Source organism: Electrophorus electricus, chromosome 6 (assembly GCF_041902795.1).
Source record: "Electrophorus electricus isolate QZ-2024a chromosome 6, ASM4190279v1, whole genome shotgun sequence".
Taxonomy (NCBI): Eukaryota; Metazoa; Chordata; class Actinopteri; order Gymnotiformes; family Gymnotidae; genus Electrophorus; species Electrophorus electricus.
In genome coordinates, this window is record NC_137502.1 from 7,842,820 (window position 1) to 7,864,088 (window position 21,269).

Sequence of the window (21,269 nt, forward strand, 5' to 3'; positions counted from 1 at the left end):
CTCCTCAGTCCTCGGCAGAAAACTTGCGTTGAGAGGGGCATAGGGGAGCTTCCCCTCCTTGGGGATGCTCTGTCGGGCTTGTCCTGTTTGTGACTTCAGTGCGCAATGAGGCCTCCTTTTGGAGGGCTTTTAAAAATTCAAATGTTCTCTTTCCATGGTCGAGTTCACGTAAATGTTTAGAAATTTTCATGAGTACCAGGAAAAAAACCAAAAAGTTGTACTGTCTGGTTCATGTCTATTTTGTAAAATAATAATTTGCATAATATATTCCTTAAATTATGTTTTGGACTGTTAATTTATTTACTTCTTCATTGATTTGATTTTGATTATGTACACATTATTAAAGTTTTTATAATTTAATGCATATAGCCTGAGCAAGGAAATACAGATTAATATATGAACACCTTTCTAGTTTCTTTTTAGCGATTAATGGCATTCAGTTACCCCTCACTCTCTGTCTATACTTATTTTGTTGTGGGAATTTTGCAGCGCAGTAACTCACTTTCATGCCTTCAGTTCCATAGAGCGTGAATGATGTTGCCCATATCTAGCGGGACACGCAATTGCTCACTCTTCTGGGAGAGTTGGCGTGCGGTAAACGGCTCTTCAAAGGAAACCGGATTTTGCGCGACACTCAGCTCTCACCAGCTTCATAATATATTTGAGCTGGAGATAAATTTGCCTCTATGCCACAGCCTGCAACTGTAATTACACTCTCAGCGATGTGTTTTTACAGGCTGCTTAACAGAGGGAAATTATCTGCCCAAAACCAAACACAATTAATGATACCACTTTGCAGGCATACTTGAGCAAAAACATTGTAATGACATTTAGCGGGAAATTGCCTTGCCTTGAAATATAAGAGAGTGAGGTTAGAAAAAGCACGCGCCTCACTGCCTCTCAGTAAGTGGCTCATTCATTTCTTACAGCCCAGGAATGGTGTCAATGTCTTCTGGGAAGACAGCAAGGGATGTGCTCAGAATATGGTTAAGAAAATTCATTGTTTCAGACTTGTTGATCTAATTTTTGACAGTGAAATATTGACACGTTTACACAAGCCAAATGACCAGCCAAAGGGGTGAAAATTGGTACCGTAAAACCTTTACAGGGTCATATGCAGAACACATACATATGTGTAAATGTGCTCAAAATGAATAAAAGAAAGATATCGATGGGATTCTGCACAAAGAAGAAAGCTATTGACATAAGAAATGTATACTGATGATGTGTCCTCCACATCTCCTACGAAAACTGAAGATCAATGAGTTAGGAACACCCTTGCTGGTACCAGAGGGACGGTCTTTTTGTATGAAAATAGTGATGTGCGGGTGACCATACTGTAACTACTACAGATCATTGTGAGCAAGCTTAGAATCCCCATAGCTAATTTGTCACAAAGGTGGCATAACATGAGCTGCTTTGCACTTTGTAAGTTTCCATTTTGAACACAGGATAGATGTCACAGCAGTAAACACTTGAGATGTCCTAGAAGTAACACCCACTGGGCCAAGCTGAAGGGTTCAGTGGAAGCCCTGGGGATGGGCGCAGACAGCCCCTCCTGGCAGTGTGTGTGGTGTGGGGGTGATCGGTGCAATCCCTGTGAAAAATCTGTCACCTTCTCGCACCGATATTGCTCAGCCTCATTTGAATGGCACTCCATTTTGGTCCGGTAGCTCATGCTCACGACGGATATTCTGCAATTAGAAGAGAAACTCTGGCAATAAACCACAACAAATGATCACTTAGTTCCCACTGAAATTTACATCTGGTGGCGATTACTACCCTCAAAACCTTGAAAGGACTGAGGCGCTCAATAAAACACATTTACAAAAACAACAAGGGAAAACTATGGAGTCTCGCTGGCTGTAAAAAGCCTTGTGGTCCTATTTTTCTGCCTTAACAGTTAGAGGAGCCTTTTTATTTGAGATGGTGCTGTTTGACATTTTGTAGTTTTCTGTGATATGAATCATTATGTTCTGTTATGAATGTTCGTGACCCAGAATAGATATAACAAAAAGTCGATGTCTGTTGTAAGGTCACTGCATGAATAGTGAGTGATGGTTTCAACCAAGTTGGAGAGAGGTGTGTGTTACAAGGCGAGATTGGACATGGACTACAAGCCCTGGATGTAGGTGGAACAGGAAATCTAATAGTGCTTAATGTCCTCCAGTGTCACTAGTGGAAACCCCCTGCCAGATGCGTCATGCACAGTGACATTTTCTGCATGGTTCCAAACACAACTCCGGCACTCGTTTGATTTGAGCCCCACAGAAATATCTGGCCGGGTGTTAGCCCTTGAACGATGTAGGCATTAGTGTCAAATTGTTTGGTGTTGCCATTTATGCAGGGCTGAGCAGGTGGCTGCCGAGGTGCTGATGTCATCGGTGGCGATTGGAAACTCATTCCGGTTTTGCACTTTGTTGCGGGTGCTTGGGCGTTGTGGAGGAAGGCTGAGGTTTTTAGATCAGCGCGCATTATGAAAGGCAGTGCAAACCTGCTCTCAGCTGAACCGTTACTGGCGGCCTTCACAAGTGCCATCATCTGCAGGAGAAAAAAGAAAAGATCTCGCCGCTGTAGCTCCAGTGGTTTTGCAGGACACAGAATGACTCATTTTGAGGCAACACACAGAACTTCAGCTCACGACCGTGCAGACACCTCCCCCGAACACCAAATAGTGGTGCAGGGCTTTATTTAAACAGATCACCCACTACCACAGGCCTGCGGCGCACACCCAATCAAGGAGCTCCTTTGTTGTTTCCAAAGTGCCTCCATTACAACCCCCAACCAAGAGAGACGCCTCCAGAAATTAACCAGCTTATTGCAGACTGTGCAGAATCCTCTTTCCCTAGCGGGGCACTCCTTTTCTGTAAGAGAATTAATACCCCTGCACCACCCCCCAAACACCAACACCCTGCCAGTACATGCTCAGTGGACGCAAGCTTTCTGTCTTTGGACGCGCTTTCTGCATGCCTCCGTGCACCTCTTTTTATTTGCAGACATGCAGGCAGGCAGCGTGAAGGACTCTGCGGATCCATCAGCGTCTCTTTAACATGCAGATGTACCGAGAGCTCCGGTTGCTGAGATACAGAGAGGAACAAGCTGGGGCTGGGGTGATGGTTCGCCCTTCTTCTCTCCGCAGCAATGCCGATACGGTCTTAATATGAGAGTCAGATTTTTTTCCAGTGATCACAGTAAGTAAGCTTAGTGAAAGTTGTGTGATAGATGTGTATTAGGTGCACATGTGAGGATGCGTGACTCAGTTCCTACAGTATATGTGTTCAACTAAAAAACACACATTCCAAAGGCCTAATGTAGGTGTTAGAACACACATACACACACACACACACACACACACACACACACACACACACACACACACACACACACACACGTACGTGTCCATGCTGCTTCACACTTGACTGGCGAGCGCTTAGCACCACTATCACAGAGGTTTAGCAGCTCCAGCCAGTGAAGCTGTGCAGCCCAGTGAACAGAGAACACACTGCTGCTCCCCACATTACTCAGACGGCACCCTGGGCCACAGGCAGTCAGCCAGGGGGCTGGAGCATGGAGCTTCATACTCGTCCCTGTGTGGATGTGTGTGTGTGTGTGTGTCTGTGTTAGTTCTTGCAAAAGACATGCCTTTGCAGATAGATAACACAAAGCCTCCAGTGTTCCATGCTACTTATCTGCAATTGTATGTAAAATAATAACACTTACAGCAGCACCTTTTCAATGAAGTTCATTAATAGCATAAGGACCCACATGCCTTACCCGGGATTTCCCTGAGGTTTATGGAAGTGTAGAGTTCAGCTTTATCATACAACACTTACTGTAAGCAAGAATCTCACTGATTGATTTTTGGCGACCACAATAAATGCTTCATTTCCTGTTGAGGCATGATGCAGGGCCTTCCTCCACTTCTCATTCTATTTCACTGGCCTAAAAAGTAGTGCAAAAGAAAATGACCATTCATCATTAATCACAATGCAAGCAAAGTAGATTAAAGAGCTATTGCAGAATTCATCCTTCTGAAATGATGCTTTTCACTTTGTGTGTGTGTGTGTGTGTGTGTGTGTGTGTGTGTGTCTGTGTATGTGTGCAAGAGGTAGACAGAGAAAGAAAGCATACTCTGTTGTGTCTGGTGCGTCTAACGGCTTGTTCTGGCAGTAGAGTTTGGACTTCACACATAGAGGCTGTTATCCTGGCAATGCTGTTCTGTGTGTGTATGTGTTTGCCTAAGTGTGGGGGTGTATATGTGTACATTTGGATCGTGTTCGTGTTAAGCTGTGTACCTGAGTGTTATGTTTCTAGTGATCTTCAAGAGTCAAACACATCGAGAGTCTGTTGAGGATACCCACTTATGACAGTGCGCCGTCCTTCCCTGTCTTGGTGCCAAGAGTCACCCAGCCAAGTTCCCTATGAGTGTAATTTGTGTAATCTCTCTCTCTGTCTTTAATTCTCTCTCTCTCTCTCTCACACACACACACACACACACACACACACCCACACACACACACACACACACACACTCTTCCTCTCTCACTGACTTTATTTTCCTTGTATGCTGTCATTGTTTTATCTCTGCACTGTCTGTTCTCTTTCTGGTCCATGTCCCAGTCAGTGCTGCTGTTGGGGGTGAACCCCACCGTCATAAATTAGCCTTGTTCTACACAGGCTAATGTACCCTACAAATATGCCTTCCTCTCACTGCCCACTGGACCAGCCTGGTCCAGGAATTCATGACATCCTAGCAGGATGCCCACAGACATCAGAGGAGGAGCCCATCAGCTTTTATAATGAATGATTCTCCACTTCTTATATATGTTTAATTTGTTAATTTCACAACTATCATTTGGGTTACTTAACATGTATAATATCATGCTAATGATTAGAGAGAAGGTAATATAGAGAAGGAAAAGGAAACATCATCATGAGAACAGGGCAAGTATTTAGAGACTTCAAAGCTTTGCCAGTTCTTCCTTGGCTCACTATTACTCCTCTCACTGTGTGTTATGAGGTCAGAGTAAACGTCTGCCTATTTCTTTCTTTCTCTCCCTCTCTGTTCCTCCCTTTACAGTCTTTAATTCTGTATGCGTTTGTGTGGGAGTGGGTTCTGTATTGTACGATGACAGAGACAAGCTCGGCGGTATGATAATAGCTGTGTGCACCTTCCTGGGCAGTTGTAAAGCTGTACTTCCTATGGTTCTCGACCGAGACCTGTATGTTCTTGGGGAAAATAAAGAGACATGATGCTAGTTACAGCGGTAGTGAAGGCTTTGTCATGGCGACCACATGCTCGTTCCATTCCTCGCTCTCAGTGTTTGAACTGCTGCTTTAGCTACAGGTTTCACTTCAGGTTTTCCGTTTGCTCCCATCGTTCTTTTTATAATTTGATATTCAAGTAGATATTTAATATTTCAGACAGCCACATAAACAACATTTGATTTCATTAGATGGCTCTATGTGTAAATAAAATATTCTGAACATTGCACTGGGAAAAATGTTATTACTTAAATGGACTTTGCAAGACAAAGACTTTGGTATTATCATAATTAAAAGTGAAACACACCATATGGTGAGGGAGAGGACTTGTATGTAAACAATCAGTCTAAAAGCTTTTAAGTGTACAGAAATAAACAGTATTGTCCCTAAGATGTTGTTCTTTAACCCTGTATGTTTGCACGGTAGCTGTGTGTGCATTTGCGGTTTGAGTATCAGTTAAAATGAGAGGGAGAGGGAGATCACCCTTAGTATTCACCCTTATTATATCTGGTTCTTAATGTAGCAAGCAGGCTTCACTTCACTCATGTTTTTCTCTGCTTCTCTCCATACTCCCTGCTTCACACACACACACATACACACTCACACGCGCTCACACGCGCACACACACACACACACACACTCACACACACGCGCACACACACACACACACACACACACACACACACACACACACACACTCACACACACACGCGCACACACACACACACACACTCACACACACGCGCACACACACACACACACTCACACACACATACACACACACACACTCACACACACACTCGCGCACACACACACACACTCACACACACACTCTCACACACACTCACACGCGCACACACACACACACACACACACGCACACACACACACACTCACACACACTCACACACACACACACACGCACACACACGCGCGCGCACACACACACACACACACACACACACATTCCTTTCTTCTGGACAGTGAATGGTACCAGTAGAGTCCATGCTCCTCTGGACTTTAACCACATTCCCTAGCATGTCCAGTGTAAGTCTCCCCTCTCCCCCTGTGGACGTGGGCGCAGTGGGCATGGTGTGGGCCTGCCCCTGCCTGCTGCCCCCCGCTGCAGACAGAAATAGCATCCACGTGGGCTCCATGCTCGAAATCCACTCCCACCAGCAGGAAACTGTTATATGGTTACAGTTATTTTTGCTGTCTGTCTGGACAGAGTTTTTGCGGCGCACTCCAGCGAGAGGATCAATATTTGTCATAAAAAGCCCAGCTGTGCCCTCTATGCCCTGGGGATGGTGTGTCTGTGTATGCATGCATGTGTTTATGCGTTTGTTTGTTGGTGGGATTGTGTATGTGTGAGTGTGACCAAATACAGTGTGTCTTAATTGGATGATTTCTCGCCATGTCTATGGTATATTAATTAACTCGTTAATAAACGAATGGTAATTCTGATTAATTGGGAGGTGATAATGCTGATAATGCTGATTCATAAAAATGCTCATACTCTGCTGTCTTCTTGTAACCCTGTAAAAATATGTATACAATATATTATACCAGATTCTAATACAGCCAGCATAATTTTTTAACATACACTCATTAGATAGTCACAGATTCAGAAGTGTTATTCCATTATTAACAAGTGTGTGCATGTACACATTCATCTGTGTGTCTCTGTTTGTTCATACTCTTAATGACTGATAGTAAATTATTCCCTTCCTGTTATTTCATCTATGTTTCACCTTCTTTACAACCTGCCTCCAAGCCAATGTACGATTCAACAAAGGACAGACAAGCTTTTGCATTAATTATTGCAGCGGTCCTGAAATTTGCTCAGGTGGGTCCGCCAAAAATGTCCTTACCATCCTCGCAAAGTGGTGAGGATTATGCATCTGATTATGCATCGAGTGTTTCAGCTGTTTCAGCTGTGAGCACAAGGCAGGTGTTCGTCTAGGAGTGGCACATGTCCAGGAGCCAAGCAGTGAGCCCTTGTTTCCGTGGCTTCCTGCTGTGACGTCATGCTCTTGTCACCTTCTTCTTTTACCCAGAAGTGCAGGGGTGTGATACCTTTGAAGACAGATTTTCCTTTGAAGAACTGAAGAACTAGTTTCCTACAGTTGACCAGTCATATATGACTATATGCACTCACACACTGAGCACCAAAGAAATGGAAGTGCCTAACCTAGATGACACCTGTCTTCCAGTCATTATCGGGTATAGCTCAGGCCACCACTAACCTGCTTGTAATTGTTAATTCCAAGCTGCTTCTCCTGTATGTCATGTAACTTTTAAACATTGAGTGGAATAGCATATTTTGACATCTGATAATGCCATTTTAATCTTTGCTGAAATAAGGTGCTCATAATCTGCTTCATACAAATAACATTGATTTCTTACTCATTCAGTAAAAAGTACTAGTGGCACACACACACACACACATCCCAATGAAGAAAGCGATTTTTTAGATTGTTGGACCCTTTTTCCTTCAAGGTATATGCTGTCCAGATGCTGTGTGCGACAGGCCTCGTCACCTCCTCCACTCCCATGTGCTCCAGACTCTCACTGACCTCCACAGCCAGGCCGCCCAGCCCTGCACACCCCCACTGCCACGGAGCTCCCCCTAGCATGAAACATTCATAGGAAAGGGCTCCAGTGTGATGAGGGGAATATGGATAAAAGCAAGAAAAAGTTGTAAGAAAGAAAGCGCTGAAGCTTTTAAAATGTTCTAAGTTTTAAGGCAGGCAATAGACTACATGTGCAATCCCCACACCGTAGTTTGAAACTGCTATCAATATCTCCTATACATGACTGAACCAACAATTTATTTAGTAAAACAATTCTATTATCACTCCTAATAATCTTTGTAACAGAAACCAGTTTAAGATACTGGATCTTTACACCCTATACATTATGGTTATTGCTCTGTTGATTGTTGACCTGTACATGTACTTCTGATCACAATCGTAACGTGCTGATGCTGAATCATTGCTAAGATATGGAGCACCGACCGATCTTTTCCCTTTCGTGCCTAAGTGTGTAACTCTTTTAGATGGAATCTGATCATGTAATGCTTGTTGACAGTCGCGCCCATGGCAATGTGATTTCCCGGAACTCACAGTTTGAGTTATGTGTGCTGTTTGTGAGGGAGAGGGAGGCAGTTGTGCTTTATGTGTGAAAGCACTCCTAGTGTTGTGCGTGTGTGTGTGTGTGAAGCACAGTTGCTACTGACAGATGTGTGAAAGGATGTGGTTGAAGCTGTAGACGGGGTGCTATCTCTCTTTCCCTCTCTCTGTCTCTTTTGCTCTCTCTACATACACCAGCTGGGTTGCCTCAAAGATAATACTTTGTTCATTACAGCAACATTACATCCACATTACACCCACCATAAGGCCGCAAACATATAAATAAAATAAACATCACCATGTCTATTATGAAAGAGATTAGTTTAGGGAACTCCTGTTTGACTTTAAAACACTGCAAACATCTGAAAACATTCACGTGCATACAAAGAGCTGCTCGCACACACACACACACACACACAGATACACACACACATACACACACACACACACACAGAGGCACGCAAAGTCCTACCTACATTGAAGATAGCAGTCGACCTGGTCAACCGCATCCTATGATATTCTGTTAATGTTGAAGCTTGAGTTTCAGTGGCCTTGGATCCATCTCAAGTAATCTTAATCCGTTGTCACATACTGTTTCAGAAAATAATGTACACATGCATATATTTTCCTCCACGGTCTCTTTCCTGTTCTTGAAAAATTCATTTCTTAACAGGAAAAAAATCTGGATCTTGTTTAATCAGGCGGCTGATCCATTTTGTATTAGCACTACAGAACGACCAATGGAGAAAAAGACGTGGAAGGTCAGTTTTCTACGTGGACATACGCGAGACAAAACGTGAATAAATGTAAATGTATTAATGAAGTGTTACATGATTCGTGTGCCATTGTAGCATTGTCTCTATTTTCCTGCATGAAAGAAATTCACACACTCATATATGTTCAAACACACTATCACACAAAATCTTTAATATTTTGATATAACTAACTGCTTCTGTATTTGTCAGCTAACTGTTTCAGACAGTGTCTGCAGTGCAGTGAAGTGTCTGCATATATTAGCCCTTTTTTGTTTTCATTTATTTTTGTTCAAAGTTATAGTCTAAATTGATTTAAATATACCAGTTTCCTGATTTATGCTGAAACATGGCTTGGAATGGTTCACATTTTTGCTGTTTGATGAACTTCCCGTCGTACACATCAGCATGATGTGAATGATGACATTTATAAGTGTGAAGCAATATGCCAATTAAAAATGAACAACCTCTAAGTCCAAACAGTTTTGGTTTAATACTTCTTGAATGGAAATGAAGGCATCCCTCTAAATGAGTAACTAATTTTGATTTGTTTACCCCATGGTATTGTAGTTGAAGCCCTCAGCTGTTCCAGCTAGAGTGATAGCACCAGCAGAAGTGAATGGTCTAAAAAGCCACATTCTTCTTCTTACCTTCAATATTCAATGAGAATACTAATTGCAGTGAGTGTCAAGCAGTGGAAATAGGGACCCACTAATGCGCTTTATGGGATGGGGGTGGGGGGGTGATGGGGGGGGGGGGGGAGAGAGTGAGTAAGTGAGGGAGAGAGAGAGAGAGAGAGAGAGTAAGTGAGGGAGAGAGAGAGAGAGAGAGAGAGAGAGAGAGAGAGAGAGAGAGAAAGAGTGCATTTTATTAAATTTGGATTGTACCCTCAGGAAGTTCCTCTCTTTGTGTTGCACCTGAGCATATCTGAGCTTTCCGGCTCATCACATATGCTGTGTGATGCTACCAAAGGTCTACGATGCCTCTTGTTCTGTACAGCAATTTTATTGCCCCTCTTTTTTTGCACCTGCTATGTTACCAGAAAGTTACCAGTTTTTAATAAAGTATATTAGAAGTAGGAGTTGAAGCATTAATTGTGGCTCTGTCTGAGGCTAAAGCCATGTTCAAATATGAAGCATTGTCATTTTTCTAAGTTCCCTTTGTGCATTGGCCTAATACCTACCCTTTATTTTGCACTTTTACATTTTGGTGTACCACATGGCTGTGGACAAGTCACTGTGACATTGAAACATGCAGTTTCACCCATCGACCACACGAGGCAGTGCAGTAGAACGTCCTCGCACACAGTGCACCTGTCTGCAGCACACCTCATCTGACCTTACAGTTCCACAATCTGCCTTTATTCCTAATGTCCCCTGAAATAATGCTGATATACCTCATCCCCATTAATCATGAACACCAGAACATTAATCATGACTCAGAAGCATCGCATCCTTTCGTTTGGGTGGCTTAAACAGTGCTGCTGCTGCAGGAAAGTTGTGCCTGTTAATTTTCCAAATACTTGGAATAAGTATGGAGTTTATATTTACTTATTTACAGTTACTATATATATATATATATATTACACTTTATTCAGGGTCCTCATGTCCTAACACACTGTTCATTTTGTGCATTTTTAATGCAGTTTTTTTACTATACTTTGTCCTTTTGTTTCCTTTCTATTCTTTCCTTTCTTTTGTTCCTTCCATGCCCGCTCTGTCCTGACCATCACCTCACCCCATCTCAGCCCTCGCGCTTATTCTCAGCATGTATGCTTACAGTGGATGTGGCATCCCACTCCTTACAATATGTCTTTGCTGCCCCCTACAATCTTTCGTGCCCGTGCTATAAAGGGCCGGAGGGAAGAGTTCGTTTTACAAGCCAATCCGCCTTTGCCTGCTTAAACTGACTCTCCATGCCATAAATCAGCCCTGTCTTAATTATGACTGAGGCGCTGGGTGCCTGTTGCTTGGCAAATCACTCACTTGGTGTATCATGTTCTTGAAGGGTAAGGCAGCGAGTGGATTTGCCTCCGGCATGCCATGCATCTCTAGAGCTCTCCAGGCCCTGGGTGTCAGTAACGGCGTTTAAAGGCGACTATAAATAGAAGTAGCTATTAAAGTGCATTCTCGCAGGGGAGAGTGCGACTCCAGACCATAGGGCCACACCTCGGTGATAGGCTACGTGAAGACAGCTCCACACGCCCCCAGCCTCGCCTCCGCTGCTAGGCAGCGGAGGGGGGAACGTTTAATGTTCCGTACTCGTCTCTCTGGGGTCAAACGGAGGATGAGAGTTTTGCAGCATGAAACTTTTTTTAATCTTCACAGTTATATTGACACATTCCACTCTTGAGTAAATTGCATGTCATATCAGTTGAACACTTTTTTAAAAACCTTTTTTTTTTTTTTTGTCTATTTCCTTCTTTTGTCAATTTATTGTAGAGTGGACAGCAAAGTTGCGGTGGAAGTGTGGTGCAAGCAGGAGTTAGCTTTCTGAGCACACCGTATTACATGTCGAGAGGATTGACAATAAGTGCTATTCCAGTAGACACGCATAGCTGGGGTAATACTGTTTTTCATTCGCTAATTAAAGTGAAACACAAGACAAGCCTCTTTCAATCAGACACACGGCTCACAGAAACATTAGCTCCCCTGTGGCAAGGAGACCCCAGTAACTAAGATTGCAGTCCAGGCATGTCCCCGCTGTTGGGGCTGGTGTGTCCGTTCATCTGTCAAAAAGTCTGAAACGTGAGTAGCGTCTGTAAAGTGCTTGTCTGCATCTCTTCTGTTCGGTTTGGACTCGATCCATCACTCCCAGGATAGCAGTCACTCCTCTCCCGCCCCCTTGGGGCGAGCTGGGAGCGGGGCCACAGAATGCCGTCGGGCCGAGAGCCCCGCTGCCGAATCTTGTGCTCCGGAATAAAAAGCCTTGCGGTGAAGATGCCGCCCGACTTTCACCTGTAATGGGAATCCGCAAGAATAATGGCGACGGCATTTCTGAGCTGACCTTGGAGGGTTTTGGCGAAAGCCTTGTCAGCACTAGTGAGGGATGAAGGATTATAGGTGTATGTGTACACACAGGCAGGGGGGACATAACTGGGAGTCCCACGCGGGCCAGGAACCCATACCCCACCCCACCACCCACCCTCCCTGCAGTCACCTTATTCCCCAATCAGTCCGGCGACAGACCCTGCTCTCGCTCGATCCCTTGCTCTCTGTCTAAAGGAAAGGGGCTTTAAGAATAAATGACTTCCTGCTGGCCAGGAGCAGGGCTGCAGGGAGGAAGGGGGCTGTTCTGTTTATCTCCGCCTGCAGCACTGGCCTCCATTAGGGGAACATGAAAGCCTCAGCACCTCCGCGCTTTTATGAGCCCCTCTGCCGCAGGCCTGGCACGTGGGCTCCCCCCACTTCCACACAGCCTGCCTCCCTGCATCCTGCCACGGCACAGAAACTATAAAAGGTAGGGGGTTGTAAAAGATGCACAGGTCACCTGATGGCATCTGACGGGTCACTGGCAAAGGAAACCTACTGGCCTGAGGCATCTTTATCTCAAGTAACGTCATCCCCTCCCCTTGTGCAGCACCTGTTAAAGCAAACCGGGTCCTGTCCAAAAGCAGTCATGGGGATCACTCTCTCCTGGTTTTGTAACAAGACCTTCTCTTCTCCCACTGAATGGCTGGCTCTCGCAACAGCGCCCCACGGCCACCCCCAACTACTGCCTCGCTGCAGTGTCAGATAGCACTAACTGAAAGGCCTGCATCTCCACACAGGATGGAGATCGCTTCCTGCCTCCCGGTGGGGGGCTACATTTGAATCCTTGGCAGATATATGGGTCATGGTGTTTGTTCAGTCCGACAAGCTGTTTGGGCCTGCTGAGGAAGCCCTGAAGAGAGATATCATTGTTTGCACAGACACTGGGTCCTTCAGCAGGGCACATGCAAGAACAGCTATGGCCCCCTTTTAAAAAAAAAAAATCTTTCACTTGCTAACCAAACAAGGTAATCGACTCACCTGTGCAGCGTTACGGAAATGGAGCTGATTCACGGCTAGCTCCACGCACCTGACTCCATGCCTCTCTGGCAATTGATAACGCTACTAATTGAAGTGCTTAAAACTGCACTGGATTTGTCTGCACAGGCCGACAACTGGCCCAGAGGGTCCGCAGAATGTTATTAAGCCACACTTGGATTTCTCAGCGAGCGCAATGAATTAATTGGAGCAGGTTAAACGCAGAAAGCCGGAATAGCAGAGACAGCTTTCGACACAATGAGAGCGCGCTGAGGAGGGGAGTGCATCTGCTGCACAGGACAGCACCGACACAACACACTTTCATTTAACCCTTCGCAAGCCAGATGAGTAATTAGGACAGGCCGCATCTCAGATAAAAAGCTGCGGCCCATTCGAACCGCAAATCGTCGTGTCATTGTCGGAATAAAGAGAAGCAGAGGATGGCACAGCCAGTACAATCAACTGTACATGAAGTTTCTTAAAATATCACCGCAGAGAGATTACTCAGGGATGATCTAGTTAGTCACCCAGCGTTTAAGAGAATGGGAACTTGGAGGGGAAGTGATGACCTTCATTTGTAACTCCTCTCTGTATTCCATCCTTTGGGTCTCCCTCTTTCCTTATTGCTTTAGCATGACAACGCTGTCTCCTGAGACCTTCTATGTGGTATATAAGTAGCTCTCAGTTTGACATGTAAGTCAGCCATGCACAGAGATGAAGAAAAATGTTATGGGTAATGTTCAGATTTAAGAAAAAAAGAAAAAAGAAAAAAAGGTTCAGTGAAACTTTTTTTTTCCTTCAGATTTCGTAATCTCAGTGGATGTTTTAGATGTGCAGGTGTTGTTCATGTTGCAAATGGTGCTGCCTTGCCCCCTGACACCATAACCCATCATGTTTTATTGGCATAATACAACAAAAGAAATATCTAATTGGTGTTTTGGTTATGCTTGCTGTGGGTGTGGTTTTTCTGTTCCTGCCTTCTCTCAGTCTTTGTTATGTGCTCTCTCTCTCTCTCTCTCAGACACACACACACACACACACACACACACACACACACACACACACACACACACACACACACACACACACACACACACACACACACACACACACACAAAGAGATAGTGGGGGAGCCCACTGGAGTAGGCCTCTGACTGCCACTCTGACATCACTTCTCCCACATCAAAATGAGCAGCTTCAAAACCTGCTACTGGTAGTTGTACAAATATACACACACACACAAACACAGGATAGATGCCTAAGGGTTGCTCAACCAAGACTATCAGTAGCCTAATAAGATCAGTAGGTTCTTTATGGGTCCACACTTCATTCTGCCTGACATTTGGTTCTACACAGGGAGGAGTTCTACACATGCAGGCGTTCAGCTCACAGAAAAGATGCAATATTTGCCTGATTATTTAAGAATTCAGGAAACATTTGCAAACAAACACAATGTATTTAACCATGTTTTCTGTCCAAATAGAGAACAAGCACAGGAACTTTCTCAGTAAAATTAACAAGGTACACAAGTAACATGCAGTGATCATTTGGGTTTTCTGTTGTTTACAATAACATTTCAGCAGCATTCCTGTAATCTTTTTTTTCATATTAAACCACAGTGTAGAATGATGATGCAGTGCTGCTAGTTCCCAGCCAGCCAGTGACATATTCCCACACACTGAAATTGACACTCCTCTTACAGTATATGATGTGTCATATATTCTGACCAAACCACAACAAACAATTTAAATGTGCTGATAACAATAGAAAAAATATTTCTATACCATTTCTATATTTACTAGTACTAAAGCCCTCTTTGAAGTACACATTTAGAGAAAATGGATAATTACATAATTACATTACAAAGTTTTTTTTCTGACTGCATATTAAATAAGCATCTGTTAACATCTCTGCTTAACTTTCATTAACTATTTTTCCCAGTTGTTTTTGGATTTAGTAAAATTGGAGTCGGTTGCTTACAGCTCGCTCAGAGGTCTGTGAGAGATGTGCTTGTGTGCATGACTTCACACCCCAGTCTGACTGATATCAATGCAGTGACCTTCTGCCACCCACAGTCACAGGAAGTGATGCAATCGTGGGCTCATCTTCTGACAGCTTTCCTTCACGTGGGTAGAGCCACAGAGCAATGGTGAGACTAACAGCATGCTCTCGAACCGTTTAACATGGTTTCTGCTCTGCTCAGTGCCAAAGTGTGTGTTAAGAGCAGAGAGAGTGAGAGAAGAGAGGAGAGCAAGTGAAAAAGAGGCAAACAGAGAGGGATTCAATGTTTCATATTATGACGCATGCACAGCGAGTTGGCAGGGAGGATGGCAGTTGGGATGTTAAAGTTTTAGGCTTAAATAAAATCAAAAGTTACTATCAAATATTTTTAAACAGAATTAATTAGGATAGTCACAGCACTGCCCTTCTCCATTTTCTTCAGTACACCTTGTTTTATCACAATAAGGACCAGACACATACACTGGGTTACAACAAACAAACAGAGACCTTTCTAATGACCTTAGGAGGATCTAGCAAGAAAAAAAAAAAAAGCTAAAATAAAGATAATGTACGTGACAGAAACGTGCTTAGACATTAGAGACCATATCAGAAAACACACCTACTAAAGTCTTTCTTCTTCAAAGGACTGTGGCTGACAGGGTTAATCTCTCTGTTCCAGCCTGAGGCAAGGACTGCAGACAGCAGGACCACAGTTAACCCAGCTCCAAAACAGCCCACTGGGACACACGCAAGAGGATAGACTTTACTGTTAGCACCCAAACCCAGCATTTAGGAGACAGAACTGAGCATTTGACTAAATCTGTCATATGTTACAACTGCCCTTTTCAGTATATGTATTTTTGCTTGGTGTATATGTAATGTAATGTATTATAATGTAATGTTCCTACAGTATCAGGCGATCTCAAGGTTCAAAACTATTTTAGTACCTAGATTAAGTGCTGATAAAACACTGGTTGAATGTTGAGTATAATATTTTGATGTTTGCAGTGTGGTTTCAGCCACAACACACAACAGATGTGTCTGTGGGTACTGTATAGCTGCCCCCTACAATATTCCAGCAGAGCATCAGGCTCAGCAACTGTGGTTTGTTCACAGGTATTCTCATCAGCATTTACCCAATGCTGTCATGATATACACACATGACCATCATCAGATAACATGTACAACCCAATCCATTTTGCGCGATGCATGCTTGTGCACATGTATAGAATGTACATGTACAAATACTATTATTATTATACTATTATTATGTTGACATACACACACACACACACACACACACTATTTGGCATACTATTTTCTATTTACTATTTACATGCAACACAGTATTTTACTGTCCTAAACTCCACATGTGAACATGATATTTTACTTTGATAAACTCCACTGTTCATGCTAAAAATGAAACAATGTTCTTGCACTTTAATTTGGCATTTCCCTGTAGACTAGGTAAGGTAAAATACCTTTTTAATGTAAACACATATATAGTACCAAGCTTGTGGTGTAAGAGATATCAGATGTGTTCATTGCTAAAGTTCATTTGCTGGACTGCCCTTGAAACTCTGTAGTTACAGTGGCCTGAAGGCATCCACACTCACCTATATTGGATTCATTATAGAGAACTAGCAGAGGGCTGGAGAACAGTGATAATATGTTACATGTGCTAGGTTAGCAAATATTGGTGGTTCCTTTCTTGGAGGTTCATTTTGTAACTTCAGTTTAGAGAGCCATGCTCTGGAAGCAAACATTTCTGCAGTCTGGTCCCAGTGACTTCACTTCTACCCATGGAGGAAGCACAGAACCATGAATGGTGACCTGTGTGACGATGACCCCGGCCCAGAACAATAGCTCTGCATCCTGTGCTTAGTGTTAGCGGCCCTGCGCGCTGACTGACAGCTCCCGAACGGGGATAATGTGTCGTCTCTGGATGCCAGCGTAGCCAGCAGTGATAAACAGCAGCAATCCGAGCCAGAGAGGGAGGCCAGCCGGCAGCCTGAGAGGGCTGAGGATGCACAGTTAATGCACCTCGCTCCAAACACATGCACCATCAAATATTAACATCACCACATCCTTGTCTCTCTTGGTACGATAGACTTTTAGGTCCCCTCACTCCTAAGTGGCTCAGAATTCCTACTCTAAAGAGGCTAATTCTGTATGTGGGACCGTTTTTGTCCGGTCTGGAATATTTATTGAAAGTTTATCTCACTTTATTATTATTTTACTTGGAACGTGTGTCAGGGTAAATAGGCTCCTCTGAGGCCCCGTTTCCTGGCCTAGCTGTAATGGCAATGTTAACATGACTAGGTAATTTGAATTCTAACAAAGTGAAGATTAGCTGTTGACTGGCGGCAGTGTGGCGATTATTTCTAAAATAATCCTGCTTTGATATGCATCGACGTCCTGGCAGGAATTTTCAATTTGTTTTCCCATTGCCGCATGTAAACAAGCTCTGGTGTCTCCTTATCACGGAGCGACACGGCCGCCGAACAGACATGCGTAAGCTCCCGCTAGCCCTTCCTGGCCCCCTCACCCGCCTCCACTGCAGAACCCTCCACCATCACCAGATGTGCCACTCGTCTGAGTTTCAACAAGTCCCCTTTATCATGGCTATGGTGGATGGGGCTTTATGTATGTACCTGCAAATCATTTGCAAACATGAAGTCCCTTGCAGTGCACGTCCCCCTGAATGCGTTCTGCATGAGGAGTTTTCACCCATTCCGGCGACTGAATAGGCAAATGTGCAGGCTGTCAAAATCAAAATGGCCTCCCACTGCCAAAATAATCAAGCACCATCCAGGGCTCTGCAGCTGGTGATAAATGTTTACCCCTGTTGATTGTCAGACATATGGAGGCTAGAGAATTACCCATTTCAAAAATATCTCCTACGACACAGTTGACTCCAAATGAAAGTTTTTGTGGGAGTGCTGCTGCTGGTGTTGCACTGCTATCCATGGTTTCATATCTCTTGCTATAGCTTGCTGCTAGCATACTGCCATTCCTGCACACTATTTAGGCCACGATGAGTCATTTTGTAAAGCTGAAATCCCAACCACAGTAAGCACTGGCCAATCAAAATGATTAAAACTTTTTCTCCTGATCATTTCCTAATTGACTGTTCATAGCTGTGGTTCAGTGTTTATGTAGAACATGAGAGTTGAGGTTAAATACACACTGACATGGCACTCTCCACATAGACAGAGCCTTTCCTTCTACAGCAGCTTTTCTAAAATCTGAAGGGCACTTAAAGTCTTGCAAAGCTCCTTTTTGATGCATTTAACTTTTTTTTTAGCAAACCCAAAGTTAATTCTGTGGACCGATAGGAGACTCCTAACATGAGTGTCTGAACTCAAATAACTGTTCTGTTGATTTGACTTTGTGTGAAGGAAATGCACTGAGACAAGTTGCCTGCCTGAAGCATAGGGGTCATCTTAGATTGAACTAGTGGAGAAGTTTTGATCAGAGGTGACCAGCAAGACGAAACTGCGGTCACTTGAATTACAAAACCCACACATGATACGATACCAAGGTTGATGTCCAGTTAGTGCTGACAGTTTAAATCGATTCAGACCAGATCACTTACCACATAAATCGTTATGGCCAATGCGGTGCTGGCAGTAGTAGTTTCAGGAAGGTGAGCTTTTCAAGGTGTGCCTTTAGTGGTCCAGAGCAAAACAAGAAGAAATACTGATTTATCACTAATCCGTGTAAAAATGGCTACATTTTGGCTTCTTCGTTGTATGCTCTTTGATTTATGATACATCGAAGCTACTCAATGTCGTGTTTTTCGTATTAGCATTATAACGGGTATGGATTCTTCTTTCTTTTTAAGGTCATGTTGAGACTTCGGGAATCCTGGTTACTGGTTTCCTGTCAGTCATGCCTCCACTTATTGACCTTAGATTGGATGTTGAATCAGAGGCAATTGACCAGAAGAGGACAGGCAAAATGTTGGTTGTTTCACAAGTGAAGGCAGTCAGCTGTCTCAGAAGACTTCAAAGCCATCCCACGGTTCAATATCACCAAGCACTGGTGAGCTTCATGGAGCCCCCCAGTAAATATTGATTACACTGTAAAGCATTATTAGGCCAGAAGGCCTTTATTACTGTAACTGGCTATATTGCAATAATAAAACTTCTCTGTGTATCATTTCGATTTCATCTGGGATCAACAAAATACAAAGTGATACACTTCTAGAGTTATGTACAGTGCAGCCCTCTGAGAGCACCTCCCTCCTCTCGGCACCACTTGTGTCAAACACTGTCTATTTGGCTTAGCAGAATAGCAGACAGAAATGTCTCTATTGACTTTTTCTTCGTCTGACATAGACCTCCATGTGGCCTCCTAAACTGAAGTGCACTTTAAAGAAAATGAAATAAAATACAACACAACGCCGTACACTGAGCTACCATTTTTAGTGTTCTTTTCTGGAGTCCTGAAAGCACTGCACTGGAAAAGAAGTGCAAATATATGTCCTGAGGAGTACTGTGAATTATGCCCACAATACAAATCTATGTGGCTAAATTGGCAGAGTGAATTACCTTTTGATACACCCCTCATTAATCTAGTCTAATACAGCTACAGACGAGCGTGAAAATCTCAGGGAAGCGGGTGCATTAATGATTAGGCTGCAGAGTGAAATCATTACTACCTTTAATGTTCCCAATCTAATTGAGACATTAATTAAAGCAGAGGACTCAGCTGGGTAGTGTTTATTACCACATTCAAATTCAGCCGCAATGATTTGAAGAGGATACAGTAGTGTGTGAGGCCTTCTGGATAACTAAAAGAAGAGATAAGGCTTTACTTTAACACCCTTGTTCTTTTTGGATTTTTTTGTTGTTGTTGTTTGTTTTTCCTTAAAATATGTAATTTATTTTTTTATTCAAATGTATGTGCATAAATGGGAGATATATCTATAACAAGCGACCTTTATTGATATCATGCACATTCCTCTGTTTGAGTATTTGTGCATCTGCATGTGTGTGTGTGTGTGTGTGTGTGTGTGTGTGTGTGTGTGTGTGTGTGCGCGTGTGTGTGTGTGTGTGCATTTGCTTGTCAAAGCTAGTTTACCCAGTAGCACAATACTGTCATTTTAAGGCCAAACCATTGTCAAAATCCCCACTTTCACATAAGCCAGCCCTTCATATGGCTTTTTGGGTTATTTAGAAAGATCCTGGCTCAGAAAATCAATAGTGTACAAACTTGCACTAAATGTTTTTATATTTCAACATGTATGAAATGATTTTCCATATAAAACAATGCAAACACATACAATTAAATTAAATATTACCATGCAAAAACACAGTCCTTGGTGGCCCAGTCCCAATGACAAAGACACATATGCAGTCCCCTATGGCCAAACGTGTCTCACATGGTAAGCCATCTGGAACACTGAACAGTGACACAAATAGGGCCTACATGCCAGAGCTAGCAGCATGCCATCTGGTTTGGCGTGGGCAGTATCATTAACGCTGGACACTCCTTTAAGGAGAAGATGCGAGCAGTAATATAAGTATGCTACTGAAGGATAGTTGAATCTGAAATGCTTGTAAAGACAGGGATTCAAAGTTTATTTCATTTTATATTTTATTTTGGTCTTAACAAGCAACCTACTTTACATTAAGTTTACAGCTAAGTGTTGACGTTGGCATGAACACCCACTATGTACAATTCTAGGGTGTTACGGGGTAAATATTCTAGTTGATGTCACTTTATCTTTCTTACTTTAGAGCCCTTGCTAAAATCATATACATTAAGAAATTAAGAGCAAGAAGTGAAGCTATCACCTCCAGAAGTCAGCACCATTCACTGGGGGAAAAACTAATGGGTAGTGGCTTTACAGTAAAATTTTACGGACCGTTGTATAAAAGTAACTTTCATCAGTGTGAAGGGCGGAGAGGGCTGGAGGCGGGACATCGTAAAGGAGGCGGGGATTCTTGGCTGTCTGTCAAAGCCAGCGGTGGTCCTCGCAGTGCTCTCATTGCAGCCATGGACACTCACCTCCACATCTGTTTTTCCTGACCTCTTACTCAACCTGCTTACACACACACACACACACACACACACACACACACACACGTCCCACACACATCGCCC

The 21,269-nt window shown here is 43.4% G+C and overlaps 1 protein-coding gene across 3 annotated transcripts in view; it reads left to right on the forward strand.

Moving 5' to 3' along the window:
• mafa (MAF bZIP transcription factor a) overlaps nucleotides 1-21,269 on the forward strand; it is an 81,824-nt gene that overhangs the window by 22,171 nt on the left and 38,384 nt on the right. The window contains exon 3 of one of the 3 annotated variants that reach the window (XM_081715411.1): nucleotides 19,003-19,986. The exons of the other annotated variants lie outside the window; for them this stretch is intronic. The gene's annotated coding sequence lies outside the window, so the exon portion shown is untranslated. Of the gene's footprint in view, nucleotides 1-19,002; nucleotides 19,987-21,269 lie in introns of those variants that run through there. 3 annotated transcript variants of the gene reach the window in all.